Consider the following 14,028-nt stretch of genomic DNA (forward strand, 5'->3'; position numbering starts at 1 on the left):
AAACCCCAACAACTCCAAACCTTATAACAAGCCCTTAGTACTGCCTCTGCAGTCTTCAAGCACAGTATTGTGTGTACTGAGGAACGGCAATTTGGCCAAACTGGACATCCATAAGTCCATGGGCCCTGATGAGATGCACCCGCAAGTGCTGAGAAAGCTGGCAGATGTTATTGCTTGGCCGCTCTCCATCATCTTTGAAAGGTCATGGAGGATGGGAGAGGTGCCTGTGGACTGGAGGAAGGCCAATATCACTTCAGCCTTCAAAAAGGGCAGGAGGGAGGACCCAGGGAACTACAGACCGGTTAGTCTCACCTCCGTCCCTGGGAAGGTAATGGAGTAACTCGTTCTGGATGTCACACCCAAGCACGTTCAAGAGCAGGAAGTTATTGGAAGTGGTCAACATGGATTTACCAAGGATAAATCATGCTTGGCCAATCTCATAGCCTTCTATGATGTTATAACTGGTTGGCTAGATGAGGGCAGAGCAGCAGATGTCATCTATCTTTACTTCAGCAAGGCTTTTGACACTGTCTCTCATAACATCCTCCTTAGGAAAATGAGGAAGTGTGGACTAGACAAGGGGACAGTGGGGTGGATTGAGAGCTGGCTCTGTGACAGGACTCAGAGGGTTGTGATTAATGGAGCAGGGTCAAGTTGGAGGCCTGTAATCAGTGGTGTCCCCCAGGGATCAACGCTTGGAGCAGTATTGTTTAACGTATTCATCAACAACCTGGATGAGGGGACAGAGTGTATGCTCAGCAAGTTCACTGATTATACCAAACTGGGTGGGGTGGTTGACACCCCAGAGGGCCGTGCTGCCATCCAGCATGACCTAGACAGGCTGAAGAGCTGGGCAGAGAAGAACCTAATGAGGTTCAACAAAGACAAGTGTAGGGTCCCGCACCTGGGGAGGAAGAATGTCAGGCACCAGTGTAGGTTAGGGGTGGACCTGCTGGAAAGCAGCTCTGAAGAAAAGCATCTGGGGGTCTTGGTAGACAGTAAATTATCCATGAGCAAGCAATGTGCCCTTGTGGCCAAGAAGGCCAACAGAATTCTGGGCTGCATAGGGAAGATTGTGGCCAGCAGGTCAAGGGAGGTCATTCTTCCCCTCTACTCTGCACTGGTGAGGCCACAACTGGAATACTGTGTCTAGTTCTGGGCTCCCCAGTTCAAAAGAGACAGGGAACTACTGTAGAGAGTCCAGCGTAGGGCAACAAAGATGATTGAGGGATTGGAGCATCTCCCTTACGAGGAAAGGCTGAGAGAGCTGGGACTCTTTAGCCTGGAGAAGAGCAGGCTGAGGGGAGACCTTATTGATGTTTACAAGTATCTAAAGGGTGGGTTTAAGGAGGATAGAGCCAGACCCTTTTCATTGGTTCCCAGTGACAGGACGAGGGGTAACGGGCACAAGGTGGAACATAGGAAGTTCCGATCAAATATGAGAAGAAACTTCTTTACGGTGAGGGTGACAGAGCACTGGAACAGGCTGCCCAGGGAGGTTGTGGAGTCCCCTTCTCTGGAGGCTTTCAAGACCCACCTGGATGCAGTCCTGAGTAACGTGCTCTAGGCAATCCTGCTTTAGCAGGGGAGTTGGACTAGGTGATCTCTAGAGGTCCCTTCCCACTCTGAAAAATTCTGTGATTCTCTGATTCATGTATGGAAGCTATACTTCTCCTCCTCCTTCGCTGCTATAGAACTAGTGTTCCTATTATGCCAAGGTCTGTCACGTTTACTGCAACTTTGATATGCTTGACCTAAAAATATTGCTGTGAGTGAATTATTTACAATGACACTGAGGAGCAACTTTCTAGAATGTTTCTATGGCCTGTGGGCATTGCACAGAGCACATATGTATCATATTAACAAAAAAAAACCATGAAAATGACCATGAAACTCTTCCACAGTATTTCACAACTACCGTTACTGAAATGGGATTGTTCTGTGGCTTTACAGAGTAAGGAAAGACATGCATGAGCCAACATCTCTTGTGGGGTGTGGAGTAATGGTGGTATTTCGCTAATGAGTATTCTGGAAATTACTAGTCTGTAGAAGTTGACTTTTAGTTAAGTTGTATGAAATATTATATATCTGTACACTAAGAAGATATTTTTCTATCTCTATGAAAACATGATGTCACTAAAATCACTGATAAATTTTATACTAGGCAGCATTAAATGAGACCATTGCTGCAGAGTCTGTTCTTCAGAAACCAGTAAAAACTTGCGGTCCAGGTGGAAATATTTGTTTTATATTTGTAATGTGTGTGAGCTTATTATCTGTGCCTAGGTGAATGCTCGTTGAAGCTTCTGCACCCTGTTCTAGTAGGGTATGAATTCTTGCTATTTAATATTTAGTGAGTGTATAAAACAAAATTATGATAGAAATCAGGCAAAACTATGTATTTTGAGGAAAAGTACTGTCTTAGAAAAGGATATAACTTTTTTTTTTCCTGCATTGAAATCTGTCCCCTCAATGCCAATTGTTCACATACTACCAGTTAGCATAGAAAAATACATATGCAGGAACCACTCATGCTCCAAGATGCTGCTGCTTTCCAGTGTTGCCAAATTCAGGATCTTCTATTTTGATAAGTATTTTCTCTGTTAAAAATACATAACTATACATGGCATTAATAAACGTATTGCAGAAACAAGACCTGATTTTTAGGTTCTAATAAGGAACCTTGATGCATACTGTTGCAGGAACATACTAGCTACAACTTAATTTGAGTGTTTCTCCTAGATAGAATATACAACCTTGACTCCTGCTTTTGATATGATCTTTATCTATCTGCAATATGTAAGTTAGTAGTAATTCAAGTTCCCATTCTTGTAGAAATGAATAAACTTAAGATACTTAAAGGTATCTTTGAACAGTGTTACAGAGAAGTCATACATCTATAGCAACCCTTCCTTTTCGTACTTAGGTCTGCTGTCTGACCACAACAGTATTCAGTGAGCAACAGACCCTATCGCTGGTTCTCTAGTAAATATTGCAAGGAAAAAATATAATTTTCCCAAACATCAATCTTAAATAATGTCCAAACAATTTCAGGATTTAATTTGTTAGTGTTGCTATGTCTGTGAGGAACTAATTTTTTATTTTTATTGTTTTCCTAGAAATATCAGTCTTGCGTAGGATTGAGGACTGATCTTTTTCATGATTGAAATATATTTTTATCATTTAAATAGAACACAAAGTTCAAGAAGCAACTACAGACGTATCCTCCCATGATAGACTCGATGCTTGTATCCTGTTCAGTTGCTACATGGTAAAACATGGATAAAACAAGCACAGTACGCAACTGTTGTGCAATTGTATTGAGGAAACTTTGTAAATAATCAGACTAAAGTATTGCTAATGGACCCACCATTATGAGGAGGAACAACGTGAATGTTGTGTGATTGCCTAACTTTTGGAAGCAGTTCCTACTGCAGAATATCTGAGTTGCACTAAGTCTAAAGGCTGAACTTACCTTGAGTGACTGTAACGTGAGAAGTGTAGACTGGCCCTTCTGCGTGTTCAACCAGGTCAATAAAGGGTTTGTAAGGAAACAAGGACAAAGTTCTGAGCTTTATTTAAACTTTTATTTTCTTATTACTATCAGCAATACTGAGTGTGACATAGGTGCCCAAAACTTACAGTAATTTTACAATTTAACAACTGTTCCATTATTATTACTGAATATACATTTCTCTGTCATCTTTCAGATTCCTAAAAAAAAGGCAAATGTAATAGTATTTGCTGTATAATAATATTTAATTATTTATAATAATATTTATTTAAATATAATAATATTTATAACAGTTTCATGTAAAATTAATTAATCCTTTATTTGATATAATATTTTGTCTATATCTTTGAAATTTGGCTCCCATTTGTAATTGCCGTGACAAGTGTAGAATAAATTTTTGAACTATTCCACAATACCTAGTTAAAACGAGATTTAAATATTCTTTCCTCTCACGCTCATAGTCTTTAGGAGTGGATATACACAAAGTTCCCCATATTGTTATTTATTTCCACGTACACACTGAATAAGAATTTTTATGGTTTGAATGATACTGAATTGTGGGAAGACAATATTCCAGAAAAAGGCAGTGAGGTTGTTTTCTAGTCAGCCAAGTTAAACACACTTAAAAACAGGCAAGCAAAAAGTGAATATCCCCAACTATTTTTTTTTTTTTTAACCAGAAAAATGTAGCCTGTAAGTGTTTGCTTCTCACTACTGCTTTCAGAGCTGATGTTCCTCTCAATGGCAACTGTAAAATGTGGGGCCACAGTTGCATTCATTGTTCAGTGAGCTTGTCCACATAGTTAAACCCACCGACAGCAATGAATGTTGATTGTGACCTTTTTTTGTAAAGCTTGACAGGGTGGGGGAGAAACATCATGTGGTGGTTAGGTTGCTATCTTCGGTGTTAAGGCCTGAAAGCATGAAGTAAGGAGGAGGATGGTTAGCTGGAGGGTACAATCAACGGTCGATGGTTTTCACTTTAATTCCAAACTCACCGACAGCGTTGAATGTTCACTGAAGCAACCACTACAACAGAACTCCATTGACTTGACAGCATCCTCAAATGTCTGAAAGGAGGGGGGGAAATCAAAATTCACACAATGATTTGAATCACACAGATGATGCAATTTCACTCATTTTTCTCTTACCGACACCAACACCCTTCTTTGCCCATCCAATTTCAGCCTTTGTGCAAGGAGCTGGCGGTTTTCCAAACTTCTTTCTATGAAAAGAAAAGATATTTCACTTATTCAGGCTTTAACCATATAGGTTGTGGATCCAGGCGCAAGTGGATTAATGTTGCCATTTCACAAAACCGAATTTCATAGCAAAACAAGACATAAGATCCCATATATGAACAGAGATGGCTAGGAGTTTTATGAATCAGTGTTGCCAATTATAGATTGCCCAATTGAGTAAAATTTCTTCTGCTGACATGGTTCAATTGGATTTAAACTTGCTTAGGTGTGACGAAAACTGCATTTTCTTTTAAGAAGGCTTAATTTCTCAATAACTGTTTTGGAGAGAGAGAAGGCCTTTTTTCCCCTTACAAATTGTCATACATGCGGAACCCGTTATAGTTTTCAGGAGGAAAAAAGGCAAATGTACATCAAGGCTTGATGACCTAAATTTCTTTTCATGTATTTTTTAGGTAGCAGCATGCTGTCCATATCCAGAACTTGATCATCACACAGTAAAGTGCTTATTCTTAAAGGTTTCCACAGTAGCACAACACGTTTTGCTAATCTTCTGAGCTTTCCCACTCAATTGCCCTCATTCTTAAAATAAATAAATAAAATTTTAAAAAATACATATATGTAGGGTTGCAATTCTTGTGTTGTGGAGGAAGGGTTTTAGTGGCTGGATCAGAAGGCAAAACATAGTAACCTAGGAATTTTACCTTGTTTGCATTTGTGAGCACAGTTCTCCTGCAGAAGGTGGTCTTGCAGCTCAGCTGGTCTGAATTCTTTTTGGTGTGTCCACTCTTACCTTGCACTGAAATTATGTGACTGATTGATTGGCTTCCAGGAATTGCTGTTTGTATAAATTTTTCTTTGGTAAAAGATGTCTTGTACTTTCTCATCCATTTCTGATTGCTTTAAAAATCTTTATAAATGTTGTATATTTTTGTTAAATTTGTTTGTACTTGCAAAAAGGGAACGGGCACCAAAAGACTGCAGGTCATAAGTGTGCTGCCTGTATATATTTTGTAAATAAGCAACATTACAAGGACTTTGTCCCAGCTGTTTGTTTCAACTAATTGCTCTGCATGTAGAGGTATTTATTACATCATTTAACTCAACTGTATTTTCTAACAAAGATGTCTAAAGGACAGAGAATCGCTAATATAGTCTATTGGAATCGACTAATTTTCTCCTTTATGGTAGATTAAATGTGTTTTGTTTAGAAAGGTAACTGTGTTTATGAATTATCTGAATTCTAACCAAATGTGGCAGTCAACCTTTTTTTTAATTTTTTTAAAATTTATTTATTTTCCCATTTATTTGTACTGGCTTTCCACAGTTTAATTCTGTGAATGTTAGAAAAGAATTTCCTTACGCCAGCATGCGTGATGAGAGAATAAGGCTCTCCAACTCAGTAGTCTTTGCATCTGCATCTGTTCGACATTGTTCTAGCCAAATGAAGAGACTTTATCATTTAAGGTCACTCATGTTTAACATCCCTCCTACTATAAATTTTTTTTCCTGTATGCTATTTCTTTCAGTACTTGTTCCTATGCTCTTATTCCCTACTTCTATCTGTCACCTCGTATTTCAATCTGGGGTCTTGCCTGGCTGATACCTGGCAGTTAGGATGGGGTATAGAAGGAGGAGAGGAGCTATGTAGAGCTTGCAGCTGGGTGGATTGCATCTTAGAAGGAATTACTTTCACAGGTTATTATTATTCCTTCCCCACCCCCCATAATGGAAAAACCTCAGCATTTCCTTAGTTACCCAGCCTCTGCTGAAACAGGCTGAAACTTGTAAGTACAAAAACACAAAAAAGTATTCCTGAGCTCTAGCCTTGATTCCTGAAGTGTGCGGGTTATGCAGGGTAAAAATGCTTTCATCTTCTCTCATCTGGTTTTCATTTTTTTTAAAATCCCTTACCGGGCTTAGCTGTTACAAATGCCAGCTTTATTTTAAGTTTTATTTCAGATCTGCAGGTTTATGTGAACATTCAGATTGGATGGGGGTTTTTTGGGTGTTCTTTTTTTTTTTTTTTTTTTTTAAGGTTAGTAGGTCATAAATAAACCAAAACACTTTCCTTGCTATGAGCAATAGGGTCATGGTGTACGTGAAATATCGCTTTAAAAAAATTGGAACCTAACGTGAATTGACAGAGGTAGATGAAGAAGTAGTTCGTTGTGTCGTTGTAAAGGCCATAGGGATTTGGACTGCTAGAGCTGCCTGTTTTAGGAATAGATTAGATATCATGTCTGATGACCTGTACTTAATTTAAGTGACTGCCTTTGCCAGTCCTTCCAGAGGGCAACTGTGTGAAGTAGAGCATCTCATCTTCGGACTTCAGTCCTTTTCCTCCTCTTGATGGCCTGACCTAAATTGAAGATATGGGTGTTGTGCTGCACAAACAGACAATTACTTCAATGCTACGTGAACTGCATCTTCAGTTCTAATTAGTTAGCTTTTCCATTTTAACCTTGATGTCTTGAATCAATTCATTGTACTGGTTAATACTGGCAACTGTTAGACAGTACACTGATGTTTAACAGCTGCCTTATGTAAAACAATAATAAAAGCTCCCTCTCCCTACTTAGAAATGGTGGCTGTAGCTGTGAAGTACTACTCTGCCCTGCTTATTGTCCCACCTCTTCCTTTTTTCCTTCTCCCTCCCCCACATGATGAAATATAAATGATAGATGTCAGACAGGTCTGGCTTGCAGGCTACTTCAAACAGCTGGTTTAGTACTTCTAATGACCTTACTGTTTGTACAGCAGTGAGATCGCTTAGGAACAAATACTTAGGGGAATACACAGATCTCAGGTTTTGGGGGGTGGTCTTATAATTTTAGATAATTTCCCTAATTATGCATTAAAACAGCCTATCCAGATTATACACTAATTAAAATAGTATGTTAACATATTTACGTGGTAGACACTCTGCGTGGTTTACAGCATCCTTTTTCTTTTGCTGGCAATGAATTGTTACTGGAAGATGGAGTTAAGACTTTTTGAAGGCAAATATTCATTTATATATAAGGAAGACAACAGAACAATAGTGTTAATACTCGTATTGAAAAGTTATCTCTTGGATACAGTTGTTGGCTACTTCCACCTCCCACTTGCCCTCTCCCACAGTCTGTCAACAGGCTTCCAGTTATACACTTGGGGACAGTAAAAAAAAAAAAAAATGCAATGCGTGGATGTATTCTTAATTGTGTTGCAAAAGTGAATTCCAGTGGCAGTGTCTAAAAATGGCACTAACACACTTGGGATCAGATTCTCGGCTAGTGTAAACTGACACAGCTCCATTGACGTCAGTGGCATCTGCGTTTACACCAGCTGGCACCTGGACGCTCATCTGGAGGAAAAAAAAGTGAAGTAGAATGATCAGCTATCAGTTCTTATCACCTTTTCTATTTTTTGTGTTGTGTGTTCATCTTTTTTATTAAACCTTTCTCAAATGACAAATTTTCATGTTGTATTGACATTTTACCTGCAATAAATTAGCAGTAATACTAAATCTCAGTAAGTATTGACACTGCTGTGCTTCCACCAAAAAGAATTAAATCCAGCTGACGGTAGTTTTTAGAGATTCAATTTATTCTTGGATGACTTTGAGTTATATGCTGAAAGTAAAAACTCTGTGCAGTTATCAAGAGGAAGTCCTTTTTCTGACAAAATGAAAAGTGTTCAATTTTTCCATGGTGGTAAAAACTTTAAGAACAGAATCCAATAACCTTCATTGTAATCTAAGACTCTCACTGTGTTCTACAAACACTAACTGCAGTTGTTTCTGCAGTGCATTGGAGTATGGCATTGGCTCCTAATAACTAATATAGTACTTCTAAGGCCAATATTTTTCAAGAAATCCAACGAGAAAATCACAATGTTTTCATGTTGCCTTCATTCTATGGAAAAATCTTTGTAAATCTCTGCTGAAAAAAAGATGTTTTAGGGAGTGTTTTACCATTTACAGTAGTACAGTAATCTCTGGAGAAAAGTAGCAGCTGCATAACATCTTGAAGCACTAGTGCATGCCAGCCTGAGACACGAGGGAAAATTGCGATTGCCTTGTTTAAATTCTACATTCTACAAGGCTGCTTTTTTGTCTGTTATGGTATGAAGAAATCTAAAGTTATGCGTAATCATCCTGGTTCTTGCACAGGAAATAAGGGGGGTGTGGGAAATCTTGGCACACCAGAAAACACTTTTTGAGGTGAAATAACCACAAGACTGTTTTTTAAACTAAATCAAAACTTGTTTTACACACATAGCTGTCACAGAGAAATCTGCAGTTCATTGAGTCCTATTGGAGTTCTGCTGTCCCAGAAACTAGGACATCTCCAAGTATGCTACTTCGTGAGTCTAGCTTTGACTAAGTTTTTCAGTAATTCTGCTGTCCAAAATTTGACTGCTCTTGAAATTAAACCCGTCAGATAATATTACATGTCCACAACAGAGACTATGAGGTGAGATGCTGATTAGCCAAGCTAATTTAGGAACAGAACAAATATGAGGAGCAGCAATGATATTAGTTCAATCAACTACTTGATTGCACTTCCAGAAATAATTTAATTGCAGAGTTCAAAACTATCCTTTGCCCATTAGAATTTTACATGATTAGTATTTTGTTAAATTTTTTTATTAAAGACACTTACAAAACAAAATTTAATGTAAAAATACCCAAGGCACTGTTGGCTTTTTTTTTACTGCTTTAGACTTATTGTGCCTCAATCAATATAAATTGTTACTCTTATTTAAGAAGTCATAGTTGCATTCATGTGTTCTAAACAGACTTGTGTATCTGAGCTATTGAGCCTGACTCTGCAATTTAGTACTTCATGTTGTTAGTCCTGTTTGAAATTGTAAGAGCTTTTCCAACATAAAGGATTCCCACACTGGACCTATAAGCTTTGCTTTTTATTTAAAGCCAAGAAATTGGTGAATATATTCTAATACTGACTGCAGTTTCCCAGCCTTTTGGACGACCATTCTTCACTCTTTGTTACTGGAACACATTACTATTTATGGAAGATATGCACATATTTCTGTGTCCGTAAATCATATGCAAACATCTGTTCTTTAGATCAGTAGATGAAGTATGGTAACTGCTTTTTACATTAATATCCATGAAGTAATGCTCACCTACTGACATTATGCTTAAAATTTAATATTTTAGCAAATATTTCAGTAATTTAACTTTTCGGGCAATGTAAGTGAAAACAGTAGAAATTGCAAATGTACTCTGGCATAAAGTTCTGTGTGGCCTGTACCCAAAAAATGTCAAATGGAAGTTGTATGATAGAGGGTGTAAATACTAAAAGCAACATGATCAACTCAGCTAAACCAGAAAAGGTTCTGTTAGTAATTCTCTGTAGTCATTACTGCCTCCGAAGGGAACTTCTTACCCTCCTTCACCCTGTGATAGCCTTAAATGGGCATTCTTTTCTTATTTGATGAATCTGGATTGTGTGCAAAGGTCTACGTTTTTGTCTTAGTAGTATGATCTATTTCTCATGTGATCTTGCAGGCAAGATTCTAAGGCCAGTAACTGTGAAGCTGTGCTTAGAAAACATGGTTAAGTGTGGAAACCCAGACTGTGTATGAGTTAATGTAAGATGTGGGAAAGACAATATTGTATGATAGGATGGGTGCTGGATGGAAAGACAGAGGATAAGAGTTTTCTTACTCTCACTGTCTTTCTTCAATCTCAGTATGATTATTTTTACATAAAGTGTTTTCAGTTATACAGAGAAGAATCTTCAGGATGTATCCTCTTTAGCGTTTATGTCAAGCATTTATTTGGCTGTCATGTGTACCAAGACTGTGGATTCATTGGTTGTTTTTCAACATCACCTTTGTCTTCGGATTTATTTTTTGGGAATGGATACTTGATATTTTGAGGCTAGACTTAAAAATGTCAGCATAGCAATTGAATTTTCATAGAATAAAAGTATGTATAAAAATGGAGAGTAAAAATATTCTATATTTCTAAAATTCTAAAATCTAAAAAAAATTCTATATTTCTGTAGTCAAGTGTTACACAATAGATTGCAGTTCTTTACCTGCAGAAAATGGGCTGATTACTTAACTTGCCTATTTGTCTTCTTGGTTTTAAAACAAAACAAACAAACTACTTCAGAATTAATGAGGATCCCCATCTTAGGATTTGTGGAGTATTTCAGTACAGTTTGTGTGTTGTATTTTAGGTTCTTCACAGTGACTATATGAAATACATATATTCAGAAAAACACATATGGGGCTTTTCAGATGGATGGAGCACCTCTCCTACAAGGACAGGCTGTGAGAGTTTGGGTTATTCAGCCTGGAGAAGAGAAGGCTCCAGGGAGACCTTATAGCAGCCTTCTAGTACTTAGAGGGGTCCTACAGGAAAGAATGGCACAGACTTTTTAGCAGGGTCTGTTGCAATAAAACAAGGGGTAATGTTTTTAAACTTAGTGAGGGTAGATTTAGACTAGATATAAGGAAGAATTTTTTTACAGTAAGAGTGGTGAAACACTGGAACAGGTTTCCCAGAGATGGTAGATGCCCCGTCCCTGGAAACTTTCAAGGTCAGGTTGGACGGGGCTCTGAACAATTTGATCCAGTTGAAGACGTCCCTGCTCTTTGCAGGGGGGTTGGGACTAGATGGCTTCTAAAGGTCCTTTCCAAGCCAAACTATTCTATGATTTTAAAACATTTTGTTTAATTTATGCTTTTGATTTTTAATTATTTTTAGAAGTAACCAGGAAATGTGCTGTTTGAAGCCAAGTTAGCTTAGGGATTCTCTATGTGTCTGTACCTCAGTAGTACCAGAGCAGAGTGCAGTAGCAACCGGCTTTAATATCCCATCCCCCTCTTCTTTCTGAGTCACCATAGGAATGGACTGCGAGAATTACCAAATTCAAATAATATGGTCCTGCTGCACAAAGTTTCTTTTGATCAAGAGCGAGTCATTTGAACCCTGATGTTTAGTGGGTAATACTTACAGCCTCATAAAAGTGTAGTGATGGCTGATATCTCATAGCGCTTTGAACATGTGAAGTGCTATATAAACAATATAGGGCTATTGCACACAACTCGAGCTATTAGCATTTGAGGCACACTGCCCCAGGCCCTTAGGGGAGAAATCACATCTTCACTGGAAAAGTGGCACCTTTTTGGCTTCTGTGTCTGCTTCCAGGTTAAGTATCGGGAGCTTTCTAGCATGTCAATATGAAAAAAAAGTATATTTCTTCAAATACTGTGTTTATTACAAAGTACTGGATGCTAACTAAAGGCGGACAGCATTCAGCTAGAACTGTGATTCTGAAAAAGTAAGGAGGATAAATCACTGCCTGTTCGCATTATTTCTTTTACTGTATTTGTATTTTGGCATTCTTGCATATTTTCCTTTGTGAAATTTCTGCATGAAAATCTATTTGTTGCTAACGTAGTCGGTATTTTTCATGTGTAATTTGAAACAGATGAGAGATTATGCTTCATCTTTGTTCCTAAAAATATCACCACACTTTACAGAAGTTAGACCACAAATGCAATTTGAGAGTATGTTGAATGCTCTGTAGGTCTGTGTGTACATGTTGGTAAAATCTTAAGAATAAGATATCAATTTGAGTTAAGAAAAGAGTAGAGGGGCATTTGCCAAACAGCTGACGTAATATCTGTCTACTGGAGCTGAAGGTACTGCTCAGATGGGAACAAAGTTTTCATAGGACTGATGGAATTTTCTGATTTGCTTTGTTTTGACTCTCCATCATGCATTCTGTGTGATAAAGGCTACTGTGTAGGACCCACAAGACATGCCTATCTTGCAATCACTACAATATGCACTCTGGGCTAGCAGAAAGGCTCGTGGCTATCTTCAGGGAGAAGAGGAAATTCCTTAAAATCTTTTTATGCCAGTAATTGCTCCAGTTTAAAAACAAAACAGTTTTTGGTCCAGAGTTGGCAAAACATTCTTTTTGCCTTTTGATGCTGTAACTCCTTATTTTCAACGACAGAGATCGTTCTAAAGAATTGCATTTTTCTGCTTACTTGTTTTTTTAGTGTCTCAAGCGAAGCTTTTAGGCATGTTAAATGATGTAAACAAGTTTTGGATTTTTGTTACTGTTATCTAGGAACAACCATTCAAAACAAATATGCTATTGACTCAACCCTACAAAGCTCTGAACACAGAATAAGCTCAGACTTTGAAGGACTGGGCACACAGTTGAAATACTTAGCATAGCAAAACCCATTGCAGTACAGTTACTTGTACTGAATCCAATGATTTACAGCACAAACACGAAGCATAATGCTGTGTAGCCAGGGAGCAAACGCCTAGTTCTTTTAGTGTTTTCTGATTTTTTTATTTTTTTTTTTAATAAAGACCAACACACACCAACTACTTATTTTATGCCCTGGCAAAGGTAATTTTAAGTAATATATACTGTTCTAAAGAAAAATAGACTTCAATAAATAGATACAAGATTGTAGGAACTGTTATTAAAGCCTTATGTTTGTTGTCGAAAAATGATGCACTCCTAACGTTTTTAATCTGCCTGTGTTTTTGTGGCACTCTCAACATCCTCCTCCTTGCCCCTCTTGAGCTCGACTGCCCTTTGAAAAGTACTTTGTGCTCCAGTGACCACTTTAAACTTTCTATTGAGAAAATTAAACTGGACTCCTAATTTATTTTTCCAACAGAAAGTGCGAGTTGAAAGTGGTCATTGGCCCAAAAAACCTATAGTGAGAGCAAAGATGATTTTATTGGAAAGGGGGAGTGATGTTTGGTCTCCTTTTCTGCCCTTAAATCCCCTTTTCCTGCTAATTTCTTATAGCCCTCTTGTTTCCTCCGCCCTCCCAGAGTCCCAGGAAACTGCTGTTCTTACCCTTCTTCCTAAAGTTTCTTTTTTCCAGCCCCACAGCAGTGAGGCTTCCCTTTTTACAGCCATCTGATGCAGTAAGGAAGGGTAGGCCAGGAAATAAAGCAGTGTTTGGGACCTCGACTGAAAATGGTTTTTGAATCCAAATTCTATCTCATAAAACTTTGTTTTTTCTGCTTACTTGGTTTTTTAGTGTCTCAAACTAAGATATTAGGCACGTTAAATGATGTAAACAAGCTTTGGATTTTTGTAAGTGATATCTAGGAACAACCATTCAAAAGAAATATGCTATTGACTCAACCCTACAAAGCTCTGAACATAGAATAAGGTCAGACTTTGAAGGACTGGGCGCACAGTTGAAATACTTAGCATAGCAAGTGGGAAGACTGACTGGGAGAATGGCAATGAAGTGAGTGATTGGGATAAGGGAAAGCATGTATAGCTGAAGGAAGTGGAGACTATT

General features: G+C 38.1%; 1 long non-coding RNA gene across 3 annotated transcripts in view; it reads right to left on the bottom strand.

Moving 5' to 3' along the window:
* Window positions 1-3,624: 3,624 nt before the first annotated feature.
* Window positions 3,625-14,028, bottom strand: part of LOC128913940 (uncharacterized) — a 66,485-nt gene continuing 56,081 nt past the window's right edge. For 2 of the 3 annotated variants that reach the window (XR_008468129.1, XR_008468127.1), the window contains exons 4-6: window positions 4,666-8,059; window positions 4,513-4,584; window positions 3,625-4,428 (exon numbers count right to left, since the gene is read on the bottom strand). This is a non-coding gene — a long non-coding RNA (uncharacterized LOC128913940). The remainder of the gene's footprint in view (window positions 4,429-4,512; window positions 4,585-4,665; window positions 8,060-14,028) is intronic. The other variant, XR_008468128.1, reaches the window with a different exon arrangement.

This window comes from Rissa tridactyla, chromosome 8, assembly GCF_028500815.1.
Source record: "Rissa tridactyla isolate bRisTri1 chromosome 8, bRisTri1.patW.cur.20221130, whole genome shotgun sequence".
Taxonomy (NCBI): domain Eukaryota; kingdom Metazoa; phylum Chordata; class Aves; order Charadriiformes; family Laridae; genus Rissa; species Rissa tridactyla.